General features: G+C 38.4%; 1 protein-coding gene across 4 annotated transcripts in view; it reads left to right on the top strand.

Annotated features, from left to right (window-relative positions):
• The window catches only part of PTCHD4 (patched domain containing 4), a 185,382-nt gene that overhangs the window by 94,271 nt on the left and 66,877 nt on the right, over positions 1 to 24,234 (top strand). The window lies entirely within an intron of this gene.

The raw sequence follows: 24,234 nt of genomic DNA, 5'->3' as shown, positions 1-24,234 counted from the left end.
TTAAGAACAAACACATGCATATAGTCGCATAGTCATATGTTTCTTATTGCGTACAATTGCCAAAGCTGTGACAAACTCTGAGGAGAGCATCCATTATCCAGAAGTTAAGGGGTAGACTCCTTTGTTCTGCAGGGCATATTCTATCATTGACATTGTCATCGCCATCATCTTCATCACCACCATCATTGTCATCCTCATCACCACAATCATTATATGTTCTTTCTTTAGTAGTTTAGAATTTTCAATGTATGTGATTCTATATTGTTTGATTTTCAAGACTAATTTTGCCTGTGTGTATGTATATACATATGTACTTATTCTTCAGTTAATTTAGCTAACATTCACTGAGTATGTACTTTGTGCCGGGCACTTGTTTAGAAGATAAGAATAAAAAATAAAGTCTGCTCTGGAGGAGTTCATGTCTCTTGGTGTTGACAGACTGACGACAAGTAATTACAGAGCAATTGAAGTCCAAAGCCAAGAGAGCTGTAGCAGAGATAGACAAATGCTGCAGCAACACAGCCCAGGAGACAATGAATTCCTTCCTGGAAGAATTCCATCACCAAAGATTACATTCCAACAGACATGAAATATTAATATTTTGTCAATAAAATAAACTCAAATTACTCCTACGACTCTCAATACCCATTTCATTGTCCCCTATTCTAGGACATTTCTCTCCATTTCTTTCCAATTTTTTTTGAACACATGCACACACCCAGCCTCACTGACCCACCCTCTTCCATACTGGACAAACAAGAGTAAAAATCTTTGGCCTAAATTTAGCGATAGCCCTATTCTGAACAGTTTTCTTGGACATCTGGTGTATCTTCTCTCTAGAACTTTATGGTAACTGTAGTTATTGGTATATTATCTTGATATGTTATATAATGTCTCTATCCTCTTTTTTTCTTTTCTAACTTGGGAAACTTTTTAAAGATCATTGTAATATGTTCACGCACAAATTAATCAGTTTTTATTTTATTGTAGACATTTCTCTCCTTAATAGTCCTCTATTCTCCTGTGTTCTGGTAGACTTGTATCTATCTGGTCAACTATTCTTCTGGATGTAAGGGAGGATCTTCTTAGAAAGGTGGAAGGACCATTTTAGAACCAAAAGAGATGAAAAATTATCCAGCCTTCCTTGTTTGGGGCATAGGCTATCCTCAGTTATTCAACAAATAATTACTGAGTGCCCGACTGGCTACATAATTTTCAGAGGTTAGTGCCAAATAAAAATCTGGGTCCCCTTATTCAGAAACTAAAGAATTTCAAGATGGCAACGACAGAACATTGAACAAGTGTGGGGCTGTTGTCAGCTTGGGGCCCAGCGTGATTGCACAAGTCACACACCCACGAAGACAGCCCTGTTTGAACGTGAACCATGTGTTGGGCACAGTAAGTATTCATACTATCAAGAAAATTAGGAGATCATTGCTGTACAGAGGAAACAGACAAGTAAATGGACTCTTATATTAATAATAATTTAGAACAAATAAATCCGGACAGCACAGCTTCACAGTCATTAGAATCACTCTTCCGGCATCTAAAAAGCCCTGAAAAGCAATTAAAATGTCTACTAAAGTCTCTCACTAAAGTGCCAAGAAGAAACTATATAGAAGAAGTTAGGAATTTTATTTGTTTTATTTTCCTTTCAGTGTTCCAAACTGGATGATATTTGTCTGTTATGGACTGAATGTTTGTTTACCACCAAAATCTGGATGTCGAAACCTACCATCCAATATGATGGTATTAGGAGGTGGGGCATTTGGGAAGTATTTAGGATTAGATGAGGTTATGAGGGGAAAGCCCTCCTGAATGGGATTAGTGTCCTTATATGCGTTACAAGATAGCTTGCTGCTCTCTGCCATGTGCAGGGTGAGGATATAAGGAGAAGTTAGTCGTCTGCAACCTGGAAGAGAGTGCTCACCAAAACTCAACCATGCTGCCACCTGATCTCCAACTTCCAACCTCCAGAACTGTGAGAAATAAATTTCTGTTGTTTGTAAGCCACCGAATCTGTGGCACTTTGTTATAGCAGCCCAAATGGACTACATTTACATAAGTACGAGCGGAATGTGGGGAAATCACAGCTAATAGATCATTACCCCAAGCTAATAAGGGGGACACTGTATCACTGCTAGGCCTGAAGGGTCAAGGGAAGGAGCTAGAAATTTGAAAAAGAGAATTACATGGAGAAGGCTGCCTCGCAAGAGCTGTGACCTTGAGTCAAGGACGTAGACAGACACAGCAACCCCTCAAGCAGAGATCAGTGCCGTAAATTCCCAACTACCTTCTCCCTCCTGTAGATTTCCTGCTTGTGGCCTTGCATTTCCTGCCAGGAAGCCTGTCATATCAGCTTTTGGGGCAGAGAGCAGGTGAGAAGGTGAGAGGAGCACAGAGGGAACATTGAGGACACTAATCAGCGTCAAAGAGACTCTTTTCTCCCCGCCTGATCACATCTCAATGCTCTCCCCTTACTCTGTTCCAGCCACAGAGGCCTGGTAGGTGGTCAGCAAACTTGATTCTGCCTTAGGACTTTTATGCTTTCACTTTCCTTGCGTGGAACCTGAATCTTTACGTGGATGTTTCCATTTCATCATTCCAATCTCTTCTTGATGTCTCTTCCCCAGAGAGGCCTGCCCTAACAACCTTACTTAACCCAGCCACAGGCCAAACCACTCCCAGTCACTCCAATACCTTTAGCCTCTGCATTGTCTTCGTACACTTTTCATGGTCTAAGAATCATATGGTTTCTTGTGTATTTATTTTCCTAACTTACTTGTTTATTGTCTGTCTCCCTGACCAGAATTTATTTTCTAAGAATGAAGGTACTTGTCCTGTATGTTTACTACTTGTTCCTAGGGCTTTGAAGTGTAGACTCAATAATTTTTTGTTGAATACATGAACTGCAAGGAATTCAGTAAGTAAGGGGTGAGGGTAAAGAAGAGAGAGTGGTGAGAAATGCAGCTGGAAAAGTATAAAGTTCTAGGAATAAGCAAGACAAACCCTGGGGTTTGGACTGGATCCCCAGAGCTGTATGGAGCCACTGAAGAGACAGACGCAGAGCTGTCCCATAGTTAGATATGCCATGTTGAGAGATCACGGGGGTTGCAGTGTAGAGGATTAGAGGGAAGCCAGATTGAAAGCAAGAGACTAGTTAGGAGAATATTACAGAAATCCAGGCAAAAGACAAAGGAATGGAGAGAGAGAGAAAGGTTCCAGCTCTTTCTCGTAGGTTGATGCTTGGTGTTTCTCATTTTAAAGTTAAAATTTACAAAATCAGATATAGGAGTAAAAAAATAAAGTAAGCTAAAGGAACATATGTGGTAGACAAACTCCACTGTAGCCCCTTTGATTCCCAACTCTTGATATTCATACTCTTGTGTGATCCCCTTTCCTTCAGGGTGGGTACAAGACCTGTGGCTTGCTTTGAACCAATAGAACTCAACAAGGGTAATAGAATGCCACTTCCATGATTACATTACATAGGACTGTGACTTCTGTCTGGGAAAGAGACTCTTTACCTTGCTGGCGAATCCCAAACCTAAAACCACAAGGAATTGAATCCAGCCAACGACCATGTAAGCTTGGAAGTGGATTCTTCCCCAGTTCGGCCCTGAGGTGAGACCTTAGCCCCAGCCAACACCTTGACTGCAACCTCAGGAGACCCTGAAGCTCAGGGCTCAGTTTTGTCCTGCCGACATGCATAGAAACTGTGATATAATTAATGTGTGCTGTTTTAAGCCACTACATTCGCTGTACCTGACTACAGAGCAATAGATGAATAATACAACATATTGAAAGAAAAAAGATAAAAAGGAAAAGACCGTAGAGATTAAACATGAAAACAGCTTCAGAAATGGATAATACATGTGAACGAATTAAGATAATTGCGAATGGCTAGCAAGGGTCTGGTATCTGTACCCTCAGGTTTGGAGTTTGTTTTCTTTTATAGTACTAATCATGATTATAATAAAACAAATTTTCAAGTGTTTGCTTGATTCCTGTCTCTCTCAGATAGACTTTAAGCTTCCTAAATCAGGGAGAGTGGGAACCTTTTTTTTCTACACTGAATCCCTGGGCCTAGCATAGCCTGTCACTCAAAAATAAACCTATTTAAAATATTTGATGGATGAATAAAAGAATGAACGGCAGCAGGTTCCTGGGACCTAAGGTCTCTGGTCCAAAGTTGTACATTAGAGACACCGGGCAGAGAGCCCTAAGAACTTGGCTCTGTGGACACGTGCACAATTATTTCCTGGAGAGGAGCTGTTCTTATCGAGCCTGGGCAGATCCTGCTGAACTCCAGTCAGCTGCAATCGAAAGACAACACCCCTATGATTTTTCTTTAATCTTCTTCTTTGCCCTTTTTTCAGGATTAGCCCGCTTCTGATTTGGGAACCCTTTGTTCACCCCATCCCATCTATCTTCCAATCCAGGATGCATTTTCTCCAATGAGTATTATCTTCCATCTTCATGATGTTGAAAATCAAAAACTTTAAATTTTAGAACAGCGCTTCATTAATCATTCCCTCACACCTCCTTGCTTTGGTGGCACATGAGTGATCTGCCTTCTGAGTATGTCCAGGCTCTCTTTAGATCCCCAAGATTTCTCCATCAAGCCTCTAGGAAAATAGGCCTCAGATCCGGCTGAGCCTGGCAGAGCCAGATCTGAGGCCTGTTTGCTCATTTCCAAATCCCCAAATGCTGATTTTTACATCATTTTCTCTCCTAAAGCATTTTCTAAGAATTCTCACTGTTCTACCCTCCAATTTTCTCTCTTCAATATTATGTTATCTGTTGTCTCTTTTTGCCACTTTGATCTTTTTCTTCTACTCCACTTTATCTATCTATCTGTCAATCTACTACCTCTCCAAGAACATTTACTTTTTCTTTTTTTAATTGCCAATGATACTGTCTACAGCAGCTAGTTAAGAGTTTATTTTATACAAATGCTATCAGGAAATTCAAAGTGAATTTCATGTTCATTTAAAATGAACTTTTTTTTTCTTATGACCAAAGTAATGTGTAGTCAAGATATGTAGATCAATAACATGGATAAGAAAAAAGAAAAAGAAGAAGTCTGACCATCAAGGAATACCCCACTGTTGACCTCACAGTAATTTCCTTCAGATATTGCCCTACAGAGAGTAGGAAAGAAAATTGTACTTATCCATTTCTTTTTTTCAAAAATATGGCAGTTTACATGTTCGGGAAAACTTCACCTAGCACCAACACCTAAACATGCCACATAAAACATTTTTTAAAAATCTTTTTTTATAGCAAAGCTGATCTGGCAGCTAAGTAAGGAAAAGAATCAGACGTTACAAATGACAAGGAAGCACAAATCCAGACATGTCACTGTGCCTTGAAGTCAGCATTTGCCCTGAGGGGAACTCTGACCCCACGGCCTAAGGTTGGGTTTCAATGGGTCACGCCTGAGTAAGACTGGAGGGAAAGACCTTCACCTGACAAGGGTAGGAGGCCAAATTGGGATCTCTCACACATGATGCAGGACCCTCAGAGAGTGATAACTTTTTTGCTTGAACTGAGAAAAACTGATTCTGCAGAAGGAAACAGTGGAGTTTGCATGTCTCTTCTGCCCTTGGTGCTGGGTGAAATGAAAAAAAGTTTGAGAATGCCTATCTGTAATTCCACACTGAGAAGCAAACATAGATGCTCTTTCGAAAAATATACTTTAAGTGCCATCTTCAAATAATTCAAGAAAATCCAGTTTCAAATAGAGCACATGCTCACAAACAGTGGGCGACAGTCAACAGGAAGCACAAACCACAGAATCAGACCTTAGAGATTGCAGATCTTTGAATTTTTCAATATAATAAAGAAACTAAGCATGTTAGATATGTTTAAAACAGTAAAGGAGAGAATTAAACGAATGATATAGGGTTTCAAGAATTTCAAAACTGATAAGGAAGATTTGAAAAAGAGCCAAATAACATTTCTAGAAATAAAAAATAAACATAATAATTAAATTAAAATCCCAGTGGGTGAGACCTAGAGAGAAGATAAACTAGAAAACAGAGCTGAAGAAACTATTGGATATTGCACTAAGAGATGAGGAGACAAAAATTTTGAAAGGAATGTTAAGAAACATACGAGATAGAGTGAGAAGATTTAACAAACATTTAATCATAGCCCCAGAAAAAAAAGAACAGAAAGAGTAGCAGAAAAGTCATATCCAAATAACGAGTAAGAATATTCCAGAATTTAGGAACAACTCCAGTTCTCAGAGTCATAAAGTCCAAAAGAACTCAAGCAACATAAATAAAAAGATATCCATATCCAAACACATTACATTAAAGTTACAAAACACTAGAGACAAAGAGAAGATTTTAAAAGCAAAAGTCAACCAGAGAGAAAAAGAAGACACAATGGAACAAAATTTAAACCGGCATTTCAACAACTGTGAAAAGTTGAATATAATTATCTTTAATGCACTGAGAAAAAATAACTATCCACATGGAATTCTTTGTCTAGCAAAAAATATCTCTTATGAATAAGGGTAAAAATGTGACATTTTCAGGTAAAAAAAGAAATTGAGTTTAGTTAAAAATGAATTAACCTGAAAGGAATAGTTAATGAATATAGTTACAAAAGAAGAAAAGGACCCCAAAAGGATATTAGATACAAAAAGAAGTGTGAAAAAAGAGAATATAAACTTTTTGGTAAATATTACACACACCGATAACAATGTCTAATAACAAATATATTATATGTGCCAGTAACTTTTTTTTTTAATTATTCTTTTTTCCTTTTGGAGGAGGGAAGAGGGCAGAGTGTATAAAGGTATCAAGCCAGAGCTAAAAGACTGGACAAAATTAGCACATATGTGAGAAGTAGTGTTATCGATATAAAGTATTGTGGAATTGCTTGGTGGAAAGGTAAAGTTATTAAAAATCTTTTTGACTTTTTTGAGTTAAATACACACATGAACATTTCTAGAGTACCCATTAAAAATGAATAGAATAGAAACTGTGCACATAATTTGAAAACTAAATTATTTGGAGAAAACAATACAAAACAAGACAAGAAAGAGTAATAAAAAAGAAACATAAAAAACAGGATAAATTAAAAGTGAAAATAAGGAGGTAGAAATAATCTGAATAGTATATTAGTAATCACAATCAATGTAAATTAAACTGTCCAGTTAAAAGCTGTCAGATTGTATTTTTTAAAAATACGGTTGGAACCAGCCCCACGGCCGAGTGTTTAAGTTCGTGCGCTCTGCTTTGGTGGCCCAGGGTTCGCTGTTTTACAGCCTGAGCGCACTGCTCATCTAGCCATGCTGTGGAGGCATCCCACATGGAAGAATTAGAATGACTTACAACTAGGATATACAACTATGTGTTGGGGCTTTGGGGAGGAAAAGAAAAAAAAGAGGAAGATTGGCAACAGATGTTCGTTCAAGGCCAATCTTCCCCCCCCCAAAAAAATACGTCTATATGTGTTGTATGCTGTTTATAAGAGACACATCCTAAAGATAATGAAAGAGAAAAGATGAATGTAAAATAATAGAAAAATATATATCAGCCAACGATAACCAAGCAAAAGCAGGTAAAACTATATTAATATCAGGAAAAAAAAAGACATCCATGCAAAGAAGGCTTTACTAGAGCTGAAGAGGGTCACCATACATTGACAGAAAGGCTCTAGCTATGAGAAAGATGAGAATTCTAAACTTGTATATTCCTAATAACATAGCTTCAAAACATATGAAGCAAAAATTGAGAGAAGTAAAAAAATAAATTGAAATTTTACTATTACAGTGAAAGATTTGAACATACATCTCTCAATAATTAATAAATCTAGCAGAAAATATTAGTAATAGTAGAGAATATTTGAACAACACAATGACCAAATTTATTCTAATAGCCATAATACACCAAGAATGGGAGCATGCACATGTTTTTAAGTGCAATGAAACATTGACAGAAATTGACGATGATCTGGACCATATAGCAAGATTCAACAAATCACAAAGAATCAGTATTGTATTTACCACATTCTCTAAATACTATTAATCCAACAATGAATAAGAAAAAGTATCCAAAATCGAAATTTGTTTAACTAAAGGCATACTTCAAAATAACCATGTATTAAGAAAATTCATAACCCCGTTTTAAAAGTACATATAATTGAATGATGGAATACTATTTAAGAAAATGTGTACAGTGAAGCTGAAGTGTTAATGTTTGCAAAAGCAACTAAAATATGTTTGTTAGAAATATCCTAACAAAAGATGTACAAGACCTTTGTCAAGAAAACTATAAAGATTTATATTTAAAGATGGTAAAAGGGATCTAATTAAATGAAGAAAGTTGCAATTTTCATGGATAGGAAAACACAATGTCCATATAGATATCTATTTTTCCAAATTGATCCATATACTGGTAGTAAAATAAACGGAAGTAAATGAATTTCAGCTCCGTAATTCAACCTGGATTAATCTCAAAAGTGTGTTATGAAAAAAAAAAAGCTGATCTTTGAAAAAGACATATAAAATGATTATGTTTATTAACAAAATAGGCCAAACTAAACAGAATATTGTTTAGGCATACTTATATACCAGATGAGATTTTAAAGAATAAAATGATTAATGTAAAAGTTAAGAGAAAGGTTACCTCTGGGAGGAAAGGGAAGGGGAAGGAAAGAGTATTTGTAATGTTGTATTTTTTACGCTGGGTGGGGTGTATACAGATATTAGTTTTGGTTTTATTTAAAATGAACAAGTATGTTATACACGCCAGTAACATTTTTAAAGAAAGTTATACATCTCAATTGGATGACTGGACCCTGAAAGGTGAATTTTTAGGACATTCGTTTTATTTAACCATGTTTAAAACAGTTTACCATAATGCAGCTAATCAGTCTTCTACCTAATGATTATAGTCAAACATTGTGCTCAGTTTCCGCAGAAGACACGTTCTGCTTTGCCTATTGCTCATTTTATATCATTGCCTTGCTAAAGTAAATGGATTCTGTCACCTTTAGATTTGTCATTTTGTTTTTATTACCTGCTTAGCATCTACCGTATTGATGATTCCCGCTGGATACATGACCCTACATTTATCCACATTCTCAAATGCCTCCTGGGTCAATTTCCTTTTTCAGACTTTGAGCCGATGTAAACAAGAAAGGATGAAAAGAGGAACCATAAAGAGAAGGGAAGGGAAGGAGCAGAGAAGAGCCGGCAGATTCCCACTTATTTTCAGGTCTGAGGTGACCTCTCAGAGAGGACCCTGACACCCCAGCTTGGACCAAGTCACATCTTCCTGGCACATTCTTGTAGGGTTCTACATTACCCTACTCCCACTAGCACATCATATTTTATTGTAATTACTCAATGCCTCTCTTCACCCACTAAACTGCAGGCACCATGAAGTGAGGAGCAAATTTGCCTTATTCTCCATTGTATTTCTGGTGCTTAGCTCTGTGTTTGACAAAGAGCAGGTCTTCAATAAACGTTTGTGGAGTGGATGAATGGAGAAGAGAGATGTTCCCAGGTTTCGTTAGAAGCCTAAATGTAATTACAGCAGTCTAAAGAAAACTGGAGGGCCAGTCTTTGCTTCCCCTCCTTCCTCACCCCTACACTTGGCATTATACTTGTTACCTAAATGAAAGTCTTCCAGGAGGGTTCTTAACATAGATACGGCCAGCCCATTCTCAAGTCAAAAGCCCACATTAAAGTTTTAACCATGTGTCTTAATGGGTCATTAAGACAAGGTAATTTGAAGAAATAATCATTGCCATCAGGTCCGCTCTTGATTTTTTTTTCTTTCTATTCTTCAAGGGCATTTTTTCACATCATATTCATCTGCTAGAATCCAGTGTATGTCAGAGATGGATTAGAAATGCTTCCAAGTTAGTTTCATTGATGTTTTTGGAAAGTTCTTTGTATAATGTGTTATTGATTAGGGATTATTCTTATTTTTTCAAAATAAAATTCGGGAGACTTGAATTTTTAATGGTGCAACAATAGTCAGGTCTGTCTCAGCCCTCAATTGATTTCCATAAACCATTGCGCTGTGTGCTCCAGCTGCAGGGCTGTTTTAATTTTAGCCCTTGCAATTATTATTATAGAAACACAGAGCTATGGGATGTTGGAACTGGAAGGTTCTTTTGAGATAATTTAGTCTTACTCGCTCATTTTATTTATTGCTACCCAGTTCTGCCATTCCCTTTCTGAGCTGATATGTGCAAAAGCAGAAACTCTTTCTGGAGAGTGATCATTTCTGAGGGTGGATATTTTAGTCCAACATCAAAACCTTTTTTAAAAGAAATTTCTAGAAAATATTTGCTGTCAATAAAAAAGAAACTTACTAGAGAACTCTTTAAGATACTTACAGTTCTAAAAGTTTGACAGGATAAGATGGAAGGGGCTTTGTATCCAGATGGCACTGTGTTCCATCACCTGATGCACGACTATAATAATCTAAACCAGAGGAAGACAGACTTCTCTGAAGGGCCAGATTGCAAATGTTTTAGGTTTTGCAACTTCCCTCTTTAGCAAGTATTTAGCTCTGTCTTTGTAGCGGAAAGTAGCCGTAGACAGTACATCAATGAATGACATTGGCTGTGTTCTAATAAAACTTTGTTTACAAAAGCAAGCAGCAGAATGGATTTGGCCTGATGCTTGATAAACTGCTAAAAATTCTCCCCCTGTCTGTCATTTTCCAGGGGTATGAATTTGAGACATTTACTTGAACTTAACCGCTGTAATTGACAATTACTTAATAATTAATACATTTAATTGCCCACCTGCCTTTTCATCTCTAGATTGTGATTTCCCACAGATTAGGAACTACAAATCCACAGGGCCTAGCCCACACAGGACCACACTATGGTTGTCATTCATCAAATGTTGGCTGAACGAATGAATGAGGATATGCTTAGGGAAATTTCAGTAAATCACAAAAATAAAGAAATGTTGTGCACAAACATCAAAAAATAAAAAAGCCAACAAGCCTTTACTTTCTTTACAAACTTTGTATTAAACATGTACAGCATTTTACATTTAAATATGTAAATCTCAGATTTACATTTATAAGTATTTTAAATATCCAAAATATATGCAGTCTTTGCAGTCCTTAATTTGAGATTTGGCCCCAAATGCATAGGATTAGGAAATTAGGCATGCCCTAAAGACTCATCTTGATAAATTACTGATCTCTGCATTCAGCTGGACTGAAATGGACTAATTAACTAGATCATTCCTCTCACGAAACTCTGCATGAAAAAGATTAATCCACAAGGAAGTTGCAAACTGCTGTTACAGGCTTCAAGATTGCCACAGAATGCTTTCATTCTTTGCTAATTAAACACCTGGAAAAATATTTTTCAGGTTATCTGACATATTCTTGCTGAATCTCTCAACTGATTACTACGACACTAAGGGGCTGGGGGGAAAATTTTTGCACCTGAGAGAAAAAACAAGATAGAGATTATTTTTTCTGCTTTCCCCCCTGGGTGGCATCTACCAGTAAAAAAAGTGTGTCTCACTTTGCAAAACTGAGCAATGTCTGCAAGGAAAAGCATAGAAGGGCAAACACTGGTTTGCTAGGAAATAAGGAGTCCTGTTTTTTGGAACCACATTTTCCCCAGCTGAAACTTTCAGACATAAGTCTGTGCCTGATGGTTCTGGCGACCTTGGCAACCTTCACCAGCTGTGACGTGAGCAAACGAGAAAGATCATCACGACCCTGCAGCTCACATTTTCTGTCCTTGAAGCTGTTTTGTGTTAATGTTTGGGGTTGTTTTTCAATTGCGCTGTGTTTTGCTATTCTCTGTTCTCGCCGCAATCTCTGAAAATTTGTAAAGGACAACCACCACATGCTCATGGGTTATTATAAGGTAGAAAAATTATTTTTCTTTAAATATATCAGCCAAAGAGTTCTGTCCTTTTCAAAGGCATTATTCTGAGAGGATCTAAGCTTATGCCAGTGGCCATGCCAGTATCTAGGGTGCATTTGCTGCTCTCAGTTGGAAGCCCTTCAGATTCTCTGCAATGCTGTTTTGAACATTTTTGAGGGTAGCATTGCTTCATCCTTTGAGAGTGTGTTTGATTTTGTATAAACAGTCCTAAATCATTCAGAATTGAAGCACATGAACAAGGTGAGTGGCCAAGTTGCATAATACAATTTTTCATCCAAAGCTCAGATGGACTGTTAGGTAGAGAACTGGGGCTTGGGAGCTTCCTACGCTGGGAAGCAGAATAGATCAGGGTCAGAAATTACAGGTTTCTAATGTGGCTGCTAGACAAGGTGTCAACAGAATTTCACAAATGTCCATAGTCCAAGAATTTTCTTTTCCTTTGTGGTGAGGAAGATTCACTTTCAGCTAACGTCTGTGCCGATCTTCCTCTATTTTCTATGTGGGTCATCACCACAGCATGGCCAGCGATGAGTGGTGTAGGTCTTCACCCAGGAACCGAACCCAAGCTACCAAAGTGTAGCACACCAAATTCAACCACTAGGCCAGGGGCCAGCCCCTCCAGGAATGTTTTGAGCATTGGAATTCATGTCTAACTTCCCAAGGAGACTGTTTTGAAGGAAATGTTCATGTGTGTATTTTTTTTAATTAACTGTTTCTTTAGCAAAAATCGTATAGTGCTAACCATGTGCCATTCCTTATGCCACAAATTTTACAAATATTAATTCGCTAGAACAACCCAGTGAGGTAAGTACTATTATTAACTCCCAATGAGGTAAGTACTATTTTTAACTCCATTTTACAAATGAGCAAACTGAGATCAAGAGACTTATTCAAGGCCAAACAGCTACTTAGGTTGTATTTGACTTATCTCCCACTCAGCTCAGCTCCAGAGTATTTAGTATGTCCTTAGGTGACATAGTTTTGCTACTCTGTGGCTATGCCTCCTAGTAGACTAACCAACAGAGCTTGGATTCCTGTGGTGAGCCTGTCTCCCAATTCATCTCCTTCCCCCTAATCTGGATATATTAGACAGGTTTCATCAGGAAAATGAGCATTTCAAACCAGAAGAGATTTCATAAGGGAATCAGGAGCTTCAAAATCATTAGAAGGACCAGAGGACAAGGACAGAGAAGGGCTCCACAAACTTTCAGGAATTCAGGAGTTGCCAACATGCAACACACACCAGCGGCATCCACAGCTGCCTGCACACTGTAAGGCTCACATCCATCAAAGCACACATGTCTTTTGCTTCTGCTAGGAGAACATAAGTTTGTCCTCTGCTTTTCTTCTACCTTCCAGATGTCTTGAGAGTGTTTCTGATTGGTAGGCTCTAATCAGTAACCCTGCTAGTAAAGATTCTGGAAAATGTAGTTCCCATGTGTATAGCTCCTGCCTTACAAAGGAGAGCATAGAAGGGGACAGTGATGCTAAGTTGCCTGCAGACAGGCACACTGTGAATCAGGGAGGGTTTGTTCTAAAACAATTGCTATTATGGCTCACTAGGCAGACCAGATAATGAAAGGTCTATACGTTAGACTCAGTGTCAGAGAATCAATGTTTATTAGTTATCTGTTGTGGACCAGCAATGCAACAGGTGCTATGGGAGATCTTAGACTTACAATCACCTTCCATATTTTAATGTTGATTTGACTGTTAGCTTGAGATGGCCAATTCCTCCCTCTTTAAATTGGATAGAGAGTTGTATGAGGCCTGATACTAAGCAGGAGTGAATAAATAAAAGGGAAAGAAAAATGGAAACATGTAAATTGTCTTTTCTCTTCCCTTGTTCTCTGACTGTTTTTAAGCCATATTTTCCAAAGTGGTGTTTCTCATACACATGTGCACAGTAAAGTGGCAAAGGCAAAATGCCTGTTTTTTACCAGCTTTTAAACAATATGGAAGTTAAGGCTTTAAGTATTTATGGTTTTAATTTTGGGCTCAGATGTAATACAGTGACCTAGAAAGGCTAATGCTTTATAGTATAAAGTTTGAAAATATTCTGCTGAATGACTCTGGGGAACTCCCTTTGGAGATGAAAAAAATCATTTGTTAAATTGCTTCTCTCTCTGTCTCCCTCTCTCTCCATTTGGAAAGTCATCTTGTAGGGGAAAAATGCATAGCCAACATGGACTCCAGGCTTTGCTGAGCAACCACCTATTACTTCTTCCTAATTACATTGCATGGGACATAATGCAGGAATCAAGATATGGGTAGTTTAAACTCAGTATACAGCCTAGTTACATGTATTACATTGTCCAGTAAGATAATATAATGACATTACAGATGCAGTTGAACTATTTCTGTATATTTCTCTATACAGTATGTGCCACATGACAATGTTTCATCAAGGATGGACTGTATATACAACAGTGGTCCCATGAGATTAGGACATACAGCCTAGATGTGTAGCAGGCTATACCATCTAAGTTTGTGTGAGTATACTCTATGATGTTTACACAAGGACAGAATCAACTAATGACAAATTTCTCAGAACATATCCTCGTCGTTAAGTGATGCGTGACTGTAGTTTCGCTTATGATTTTCTTTGTAGTCAAGCATGAGGTCCAAGACAAAAGTTCACAAAAGAGCTTTGGTCAGATCCATTTCTATACTGGGTGAGAGACCTTTACGGAAATAAAACAATTATGATTATAATTATAGTTTACGTCTATATAATGACATGCTTTCATGTTATGTCAATGTCCTTTACAACATTTCCTAGTTCAAAGGATGAATGTCTAAATTACCTAAAGTTCCACTTGTTATAGGGAGTCAGGTTCAAAATTCCAAATAATATTAAGAAAAGTATAGAGTTCCAATCAAACCAATTGCAAAAGATCAGCTTCAGAGCAAGCTAGGGGATTTCAGGAGAGCTTATTCAAACATAGAAGGTGAGGAAATGAGTAAATAAAAGATACAATTGTGCTGAGTTTAGTGAGCACCATGTGTCAATACTGCTCTAACTACTCAAGCATTTATTAACTCATTTATCCTCTCAACAACCTCAGCAGGTAGGTACCTTTATTTATTAGCCCTACTTTACAGGTGAGGAAACAGATACAAAGAGTTAAACAACTGGTCCAATGTCACATTGCTATAAACAACCAGCCTGACTCCAGAGCCTCAGTTTGAGTCACTGATCAAGAGCAGAGTGAGAAGACTACAGTAAACACTTGTGTTGCATTGCAATCAGATTACACTCTCCACTACAGTTCATTGAGACTGTTCACTCCCAACCTCTGGAGCATTCCCCCTCTTGTTTTGGCAATTTCTTTCTTTTTTTTTTCTGCTTTTCCTCCCCAGATTCCCCCGGTATATGTATATATTTTAGTTGTGGGTCCTTCTAGTTGTAGTACGTGGGATGCCTCCTCAAAGTGGCCTGATGAGTGGTGCCATGTCGGCGCCCAGGACCCGAACGGGCAAAACCCTGGGCAGCCTCAGGAGAGCGCACGAACTTAACCACTCGGCCACGGGGCCAGCCCTTATTTTGGCAATTTGAGCTCCAAAATTGGTATTGCGCTCTCCTGCATTATTCCTCTCTTAAATCTTTTGTTTCTTCAGTTATTTTATAGAGGTCATAATGGTTTATAACATTGTATAATTTCAGATGTATGTTATTATTTATCAGTTTCTGTATAGATTGCCTCGTGCTCACCACCAGTAGTCTAATTTTTACCTATCACCATACGTATGTGCCCCTTTACCCCTTTCACCCATCCCCCAAGCCCCTTTCCCTCTGGTAACCACTAATCCCTTTACCCATGTGTTTGTTTATCCTCCACATATAAGTGAGATCATGCAGTGTTTATCTTTCTCTGTCTGGCTTATTTCACTTATCATACCCTTAAGGTCCATCCATGTTATTGCAAATGGGACAATTGGTCTTTTTTATGACTGAGTAGTGTTCCATTGTATATATATATACCACATCTTCTTTATCCATTCATCAGTTGAAGGGCATTTGGGTTGCTTTCACATCTTGGCTATTGTGAATAAATTACAACTTAATTCTTTATTTCAACGTATCTGTAGGACATGTTTCCCAAGTGTGGTCCTCCAACCAGTGATGTCAACACAACCCAATTCTCAGGCCCTGTAACAGACCAACCGAATTAAAATTTCTGAGAGTGAGGCCCAGCAATCTGAGTTTTACTAACCCCATCATGAGAGTTGGATACAGATAAAATTGGAGAAACACTGCTGTGAGAGATCCACCTCCTTAGCTCCTTAGTTCCCTGAACCTCTTTTCCAATAGCTTCCTTCACTCAGTCTCAAGTCCTCGCTCCTAAGGCCGTCACCTAGGCCTTCCCCTAGGCACTTCATAATCTCAGTGGCACGCATTCATTCTCTGAACACCCCCCAGATCTTTCCAACTCACTCTTTCTTGTACCCTGTACTCTCTTTCTACCCCACTGTGATCTCCAGCACATTGATTCCACCAGCTTGCAGTGTCCCTCATCTCCTTAAAGGCTCCTCTTCTTTCCTTACCTAGCTTAAGTTTTATTGCTAATTATTATAATCACACGCTTAGGAAGATTCTCAATTCCCTGGCCCTCTCTCATTTTGCTAGCATCCCCAGAAAAACTTAATTATGGTTAAATCCAATTCTGCCTACTGTATAACTGTACCTGTGTAGCAAAACATGCTTAAAAAAGAATACTCAAGCACGCTAATTATTCTTACCTTAAATTCATTGCCACACACCTGCACTTGGCCCTGATGCTGCCCAGCAATCATGCTATTCATCCCCAGTCCATTCACTGCCCCACTCACCTAGATGACTATGTTGCACCTTGTCTTCTCTTCTCCAGAACTCAACACTTTCTTCCCTATCTTCACTTTCAGCTGATGACCTGACTTTATATTTCATTGAGAAAATAGAAACATTCAGAAGGAACTTCCTCAGATTCATAATCTATCTTTTAGCATCTGTGGCCACATGCTCTCCTGCCCTTGCTCCTTTCTAAAGCCCATGCTTCTGCTTCTTGACTAGATTCTTGCTACTCAAAGTGTGGTCCCTGGACCAGCAGCATTGGCATCACCTGAAAGCTTGTTAGAAATTTAGAATCTCAAGCCCCGTCGTTCTAACAACTCTCATCCAGTCTCTGATGACCTCCACACTGCCAAACCCAATGGTTAATTCTCAGTCCTCATTTTCCTTAACCTATTAGCCATATTTTGTAGTTGGTCAGCCCCTCCTCTCTAATGTATTTTCTTCACTTGCCTATCAAGTCTCTTTCTTGGTTTTGTCCTAATGTCATTGCTTGGATTGCTTCTCAGTCTCTTTTGCAAGTTCCTTCTCTTCCTCACACTCTGTTGCAATCAGAGTACCCTGGTCTCAGTTCTTGGCCGTCTTTTCCGCATACATTCCTTTCCTCAGTGACTTAATACCGTTCCTTGGCTTTAAATACGAAATACGTGCTGACAACTCCCAAATGTATATCTCTAGCCCAGATATCTGTCCTGAGCCTCGTGTGCCCTGTTGCTCATATACCCAATAGCCATTTGGTGCCTAATAGACATATCAAATCTGGAACGTACAAAACAAAACTCCTAATCTTCCCCCACAAACTGCTTTACCTACAGCCTTCCCTATCTAAGTTAATGGCAAACTCCATCCGTGGAATACTCCTTGACAATTCTCTTTCCCTCACACAATCCATTAGGAAATAGTGTTAAGACTATCTTCAAAATATGCCCAGATTCTCACCCCTTCTCACCCTCTCCCCTGTTCACGCTGGTCCAGGCCATCATCAATTTTCATGGTAATGCTGTAGTAGTAGATTCCCGACAAGTCTCCCTGCTTCTCCCCTTCCCCTCTACAGTCCGTTATAAAAAAGCAGCCAGAGTCATTCTTTTCAAACACCAGTCATATCATGCTCTTCTTTGGCTCAAAACCCTGTAGTGGTTTCTGATTTTACCCAGAGGAAAATCCAAAGCTCTCACAGTGGCCTGCAAGATATTGCACTACCTGGTACCGCTATCACTCTGACCATTGCTAAAATTCCTGTTTCTCGCTTTGCCACCGGCAGATGGGCTTTCTTCCTATGTTTTTGAACACACTAGACTTGCCATTGTCTAGAACCTTTACTCCAGCCATTTCCTCTGCCTAGAATGCTCTTCTGCTTGACTTACTTACCTTCTTAGACCTACCCTGACCACCTCCAGGTTAATACTGGACACTCTGAATCAATCCTCTTTACCCTTTTCTACTTTTTTCCCATTACACTCATTATATTCTAACATACCACATATTTTACTTATTTCTTATATTTATTGTTTATTATTCTTTTTACCCTGCTAGAATGTAGTCTATAAAAGGACAGGGATCTTTGGTTGATTATGTATCCCAACTGCTTAGAAAAGTGTCTAATACATGCAAATAGATGTTTAATGAATGAATTAGTGAGTGAATGAGAGGATAATTGGTGTCCTTGTGCCTTGTAGTTTCAACTTAACTGTGGTGCAGGAGAAAGAACGTTGGCCTGGAAGCCAAAAGACCTGCTATGAAATTCTGGAATTGCCATTGCTGTCTGTAACCTTGGACAAGTCGCTAAAACTTTCTTAGCCTCAGATTCCATCAAGGGAGAATCATGGTATCTATTTTATCAGGGTTTTTTGAGATAATGTTTAAGGAAATGCTTGGAAAGTATAAAGTGCTTTATAAACAGAAGACCGTATAATTTAATTCAAACTGAGATACTTTTGAGAGTTAAAGAGGGCACTCTTAATAATTATAACTGGAGTGTCCAGTAGAAACCAGGACATAATCATCTTATATGTATCAAATCCTGTTGGACTTACCTTCAAAATAGATATCTAGAATCTCATAATTCTCATCACCACCACCCCCACTACCCTAGTCTAAGCCATCGCCTTCTTTCACCTGGTCACTGCAATAGCCTCTAGTCTGGTCCATTCTTGTTCTCTGTAAAGTGTCTTCCCCACCCTGAATGTAAATCACGTCAAATCGCTCCTCTGCTTCAAATGACCCAGGGAATTTGCCTGTCCCTCACAAGACTTCTACTTAGTATGACTTCCATGATCCATTATAGCTCTGACCTTCTCTCCTATGACTTCGCCCCATACTTGGTCCACCAAAGCTTTTGGCTGTTCCTCCAACAAGCCAAGCATGCTCCTACCTCAGGTCCTTCGCACTTACTACTTTCTCCATCTGAAATTCCCTTCCTATTCACATTCAGATGTCTCAATGCCCCTCACATCTCTACTTAAGTGCCACTTTATCACCCATATAATAAAATGGCAAGTCATCCCTCTGAACCATCCTGCCACTGGCACTTTCTATCCTCCTTATCTGCTTCATTAGCTTTATTTTTCTCCATAGCATTTATCATCACCTAACATTATATACTTTCTATATACTTAGTTATTGTCTGTCTCTCTCATTGTAATGCAATATTAGTAAGAGTGAGAACTCTTCTTTTTCTTTTGCTATATCCCAGCACCTAAAATAATGTCTGGTCCCTAGCGGACAATCTGTATACTTGTTGAATACGTGAATGGATGAAAGAAATTGAAGGAATGATTAAAAGCAAGTCAGATATAAGTCAACTTGTTTAAAGTAATAACAACCAAGCTAGAATATGCAAGAGCATTGGTTCTGATGAATTCCCCTCCAAATGCTCTCACAGGATTTGAGGCCTCCCTTGCTGTGGTTTGTGTGTGAGGAAGAGAATGCTAAGACAACCTTGGCGGTGATGTAAACGAGAGGTGGCAGAAAGCAGAGAGTGTGCCAGCCGGTGTTGCTTCACTTGTGTTCATGCAGACATCTGCACAATGCAGAGTGCCCCACAGCATAATCTCCTTTTAAAAGAATCCGACATATTAATTCCTTCTCTAATTTAGACTCACTATAAGAACAAATCTCTAAATACAACTTAAAGCCACAAATGAAGAGGCGGCATAGGGATGACATACTTCACAGTCAATGTCATGGTTTAATTTATGTATTTTACCTAAGAATGCAATTGGATATTGGGCGTAAGCCTGTGTGCAATATATGAGAACAACATAAAGCAGAATGGCTTTAATTCTATGACAAGAGACTCCTTAAAAAGATCTGATTTCTAAATCTGTGACCCTATCACTCAAAAACAGCTTACTGGAAATGAAATATTCACTGTAAACAACACCAAAAAGCAGTTAGATGATATCTTTTTCAACTGGATTTACGTTGCTACATGAACATGACCTTATTTAATTTTAGACATAGGTGGGACGAAGTATTTAAAGACTTAGTTAAACAATATAATGCATATTCAATCACTTCAATTGTTTTATAAAGACTTAAAAATATGAAAATTTATTTTCTCAAAACTGACATGGGTTTTACAATCAAATACAGATTACAACCCTCACCCAAAGATGAGGATAATAGAATCAGAGTGGCTGAGAGAGGAAGTGAGTGACTGTATAAATTCGGTGTTTAGGGGAATGGTGAAAGAAGAGCTGCCACTTCATTTACTTTCAGTGTCAAATGCTTTATGAAGTAGGTACAGTTTTAGAAGGAGTTTAAGGAAGATATTTAAAAAGAAAGAATTTTGAAAAGTGAACTAAAAGTCATACTTGTCAAGCTTAACGGTTCAGATTTGCTTTAGCAAACTAAGTTATACATAAATATTTTTATGCTACTAGATTATGTTACTAGATTTAGATCTGTGAAATGTCCTGGAAATCAAGCATCACATTAATTTTTCTTTCTTCTTGACTCAATATCCAGAAAATTTGCACACATAATAACATTCGAGGTAATAGTTTTATGAGGAATCCAGCAACATAAATGTGATGTACATAACATACACATGAATGTTTTAAGTTGCAAACAGATGACCATTCTATTCTACAGAATCTATAAAGAAAATACCTGAAGTGTTTGATGTAATAATCAAGTGAAACATAATGTAATCATTTGAAATATTTTATGCATAAGTCATCATTTGTTTTATAGTGCATGATAATAAAAATAAATGGTTAATAGTTCAGGAAAATAATATAATCATCAGGTAAATTTTTGTTGTTCAAATAAAGAAGAAAAGAGGTATCATTATTCTTGCATTTGTAGCTAAGGCATTTTTTCCCCATAAGTGAGGATTGGCCTCAATACATAACTGATACTGCAAGTGTCAAAAGAATGGACTTTTGTTAACTACTCAAATGTTAAAACCATGATTTTCCAACACGGGATTTATTTGTGCCTTACTGCCCTACATAGCAAGCCAAACTCAGTTATCTAGAGTATCTGAATCCAGTTCATCTTGTAGAATTCATTAAGTATTTGCAAGCATTTAAAATGTTTTCTGATTGCCTAATGAGATATATGGTCAGGATGGATAAATATTCATACTCACTTTGAAAATTCTCCAAACTGAAATTATTTCAGCCAAGCTCTCTTTATTGCACAGAATTAGGGCCCTTGAAAAACTGTATGTATCTTAGTGGACCCAGAACTCTTTCTTGAGAGACATTTGGGTCCCTCCACAGATAGCGTTGCGGCATTCATAGTGGGAGGATGGTCTTCCATTCTCCATGTGTTCAGTGGGTTTCTGATCTCTCATTACAGATGTCAACCCAGCCTCCCACTTGGTTGATTATCAAAGCATATGGTTCCTCCTTTAATCAGCCATATAGAATTTCTGCAGGCTAGGTTCTTGTCAGAATGTATACTCTCAAATTCTCATCTCCTAACTGTGATCCAAGGTGTATCAGCAATAAATGGTATTTATTGTGTTTGTGGCTTAAATTGTGTGTGGTCTTTCTTCCAGATATTCTACACTTTTTTTCCTTTGATTAATAATAGCTTAAGCTTTGTCCCAGGGTGCTATTCTAAGCCCTTCACACATATCAACTAATTGAATCTTCATAATAAACGTATGAGGTAGATAATATTATTACTTCCACTTTATAGATGACTTCACTGAGCCAGGGAGATAAAGTAATTTGTTCAATGACACATAGCCAGGAAGTGGCAAAGTCAGGTTCCAAACTCAGGCAATTTGTCCCGAGTCCATATTTAGCCTCACACTGTGTGAGGTACAAGCAGTACACTTGTACCAGAGTCCACGGACCCCTCAACACTGTGCCTTTCTTTAGCTTTGCTTTGTCATTGAGCCACCTACTGTCTTGAGGGCCATCTTAAGTAGCAGCCTTATGAAACTCACCATGGGACTTGGTGGACAATATTGCTCTGGACGTAGTTCACTACATCATACCATGTATTCTTTAGGAAAGAAATTTTTCTCAGGTGACAGAAACAAAAAAAACCCCCAAAAACATTGTCCTTTTATCATGTGAACACCATTAATCTTGTTCTTATAACTTATTGTGTTTACCCCTTAATTGCAGCCACTGGAAAACTCCAAACCTAATTTTTGCTCCACCTCTATCTCCCATCTTTGCCTTCTTTGTATTTTGTGCACTGACCTTATCTATTATTCAGCCTCATTTTCCTACATTTGTTTCCCTTGTTCTATATGTGTGCCTCTATAAGAACTTAAATGCATTTTTAAAAGGAAGGATGAAAATAAATTATAATTATTACTAATATATTCAGTAAAAACAGAAATGTTAATTTATTTGAGAGGGCATGGTTTAGTGTTTCTTTATAAAGACACTCACTATTCCAGTGCAGGTGAAATATTATCAAAACTTGTATTTGGTCAACAAGGATTTTAGAGTCAGCGAGTTGTGGGTAACTCCTCACTCACTTTCCATCTTTGAGTTCACAGTCACCCAGGTTCCCCTGTCTTCTGTACAGATGTCCAAGAGAATTCAGGCTTGCATTTAAAAGCTGAAGGGAGGTGATAAATTTGAAAGTAAAGCCCTACCTGGGCTAGAAAGAAATGAAATAGAACAGAGCCCCTTCCAATTCTGTAGAGTGTGGAAGGAGCTCTGGAAGCAGTGAGATGAAAGAAAAGGATCAAATTCTGGTTCCCAACTTACAGTTAGTAATAAACAAAGAAATTCTGGAACAGACCATCAGGTCTGGGCCTTACTGGAGTCAATCAAATGATATAATTTAGGATTGCAATTCATTTGGGCTCATAAGAAAGCACTCCTAGGAGGAGTGAGTGAGAAGGGCCCCCATTACATGATCCTTTCAACTAATATAATCAGTTAGCTTTCCTAATACCTTGCTGAGATTAGCTGAGAGGACCAGAGTTTTCATAGAAGGTGAGAGAACAAGAGGAATAGGGCTAATTTTTGAGCATGGGACGCTTCAGAGGAATACTAGGGTGAGTGAAAACTTTAGAGGGAGGATTTAATTTGGGAGAAAAATACTGAGTGCAATTCTGAACATGGTGAATGTTTGCTGCCTGAACATATGAGTAAAGAGACTGTGGTACCATTTGATTATATGGGTCAGAAACTCCAAAGAAAGATCTGGAAATAGAAATAGTCAGTTTAAGGATTTGTAGTCAAGTGAGTGAAAGAGAGCATCTAGAACGGAAGTACACTTAGTGAGAAAATAAAGGGACCTAGAACAGAGCCCTGAGGAAACAGGGTGGAGAAGAGGCATGCAAAAGGGTAACCAAGATGAATTGGCCAGAAAGAGAAGAGAGAACCAGGAGAGAGATACGATGGAAATTAAGGATCAGCGTTTGTCAGCTGTGACCTGCTTCATTCTACCTGGAACTGCAATATAATCTAAGTAACACTCTAATAGGAATCCTGAAGGGCACTGTGGGGTCAGTCAGCCATGGGAGCCATGGAAGGAAGAAGTCTTGTCTAAGAGGGAAAAGCCTTCCAGAAAGGGAAAACATCAGGAGCAAAGGCATCCAAGGAAACTCACTGCACGGTAAGTTAATAAAACTACAAACAGTTGTCCTTTGTTGGAGAATAAAATGTGAGGGAAAACAGAAAGGGATGAGTGATTTTATTCACTTAATATTTGCATAAGGCTTGGCATGGGCCCAGCACTGTTCCAAGTGTCTTCCACATATCAGCGCTGGATCCTCCCAACAATCCTTGAAGTAGCTTTGATTAAAATCACCCTTTACAGATGTGGAAATGGAGACGAAGAGAGGATAGGTCAGTGGTGTGAGGTCTCACAGCTAGCACAGGGCAGAAGAGACCTTCACTAGTCCAGAGTTAGCTCCAGAACATGGCTCCATAGGTGATGTTCTTAACCACCCTGCAGCTTCTGCAATAGAGAGATATTGATACCAGCTCAACACAAGGTTGGCATAAGGGAAGCCATATTGTAGAAAAGAAACCATATTGTGACTTTGAATGACCTCTGATTAACTAATCCAGACATGC

Source organism: Equus caballus, chromosome 20, assembly GCF_041296265.1.
Source record: "Equus caballus isolate H_3958 breed thoroughbred chromosome 20, TB-T2T, whole genome shotgun sequence".
NCBI classification, from domain to species: Eukaryota; Metazoa; Chordata; class Mammalia; order Perissodactyla; family Equidae; genus Equus; species Equus caballus.
Note: the sequence above shows the minus strand (reverse complement) of the source record. Positions and strands in the feature narration are given on the sequence as shown.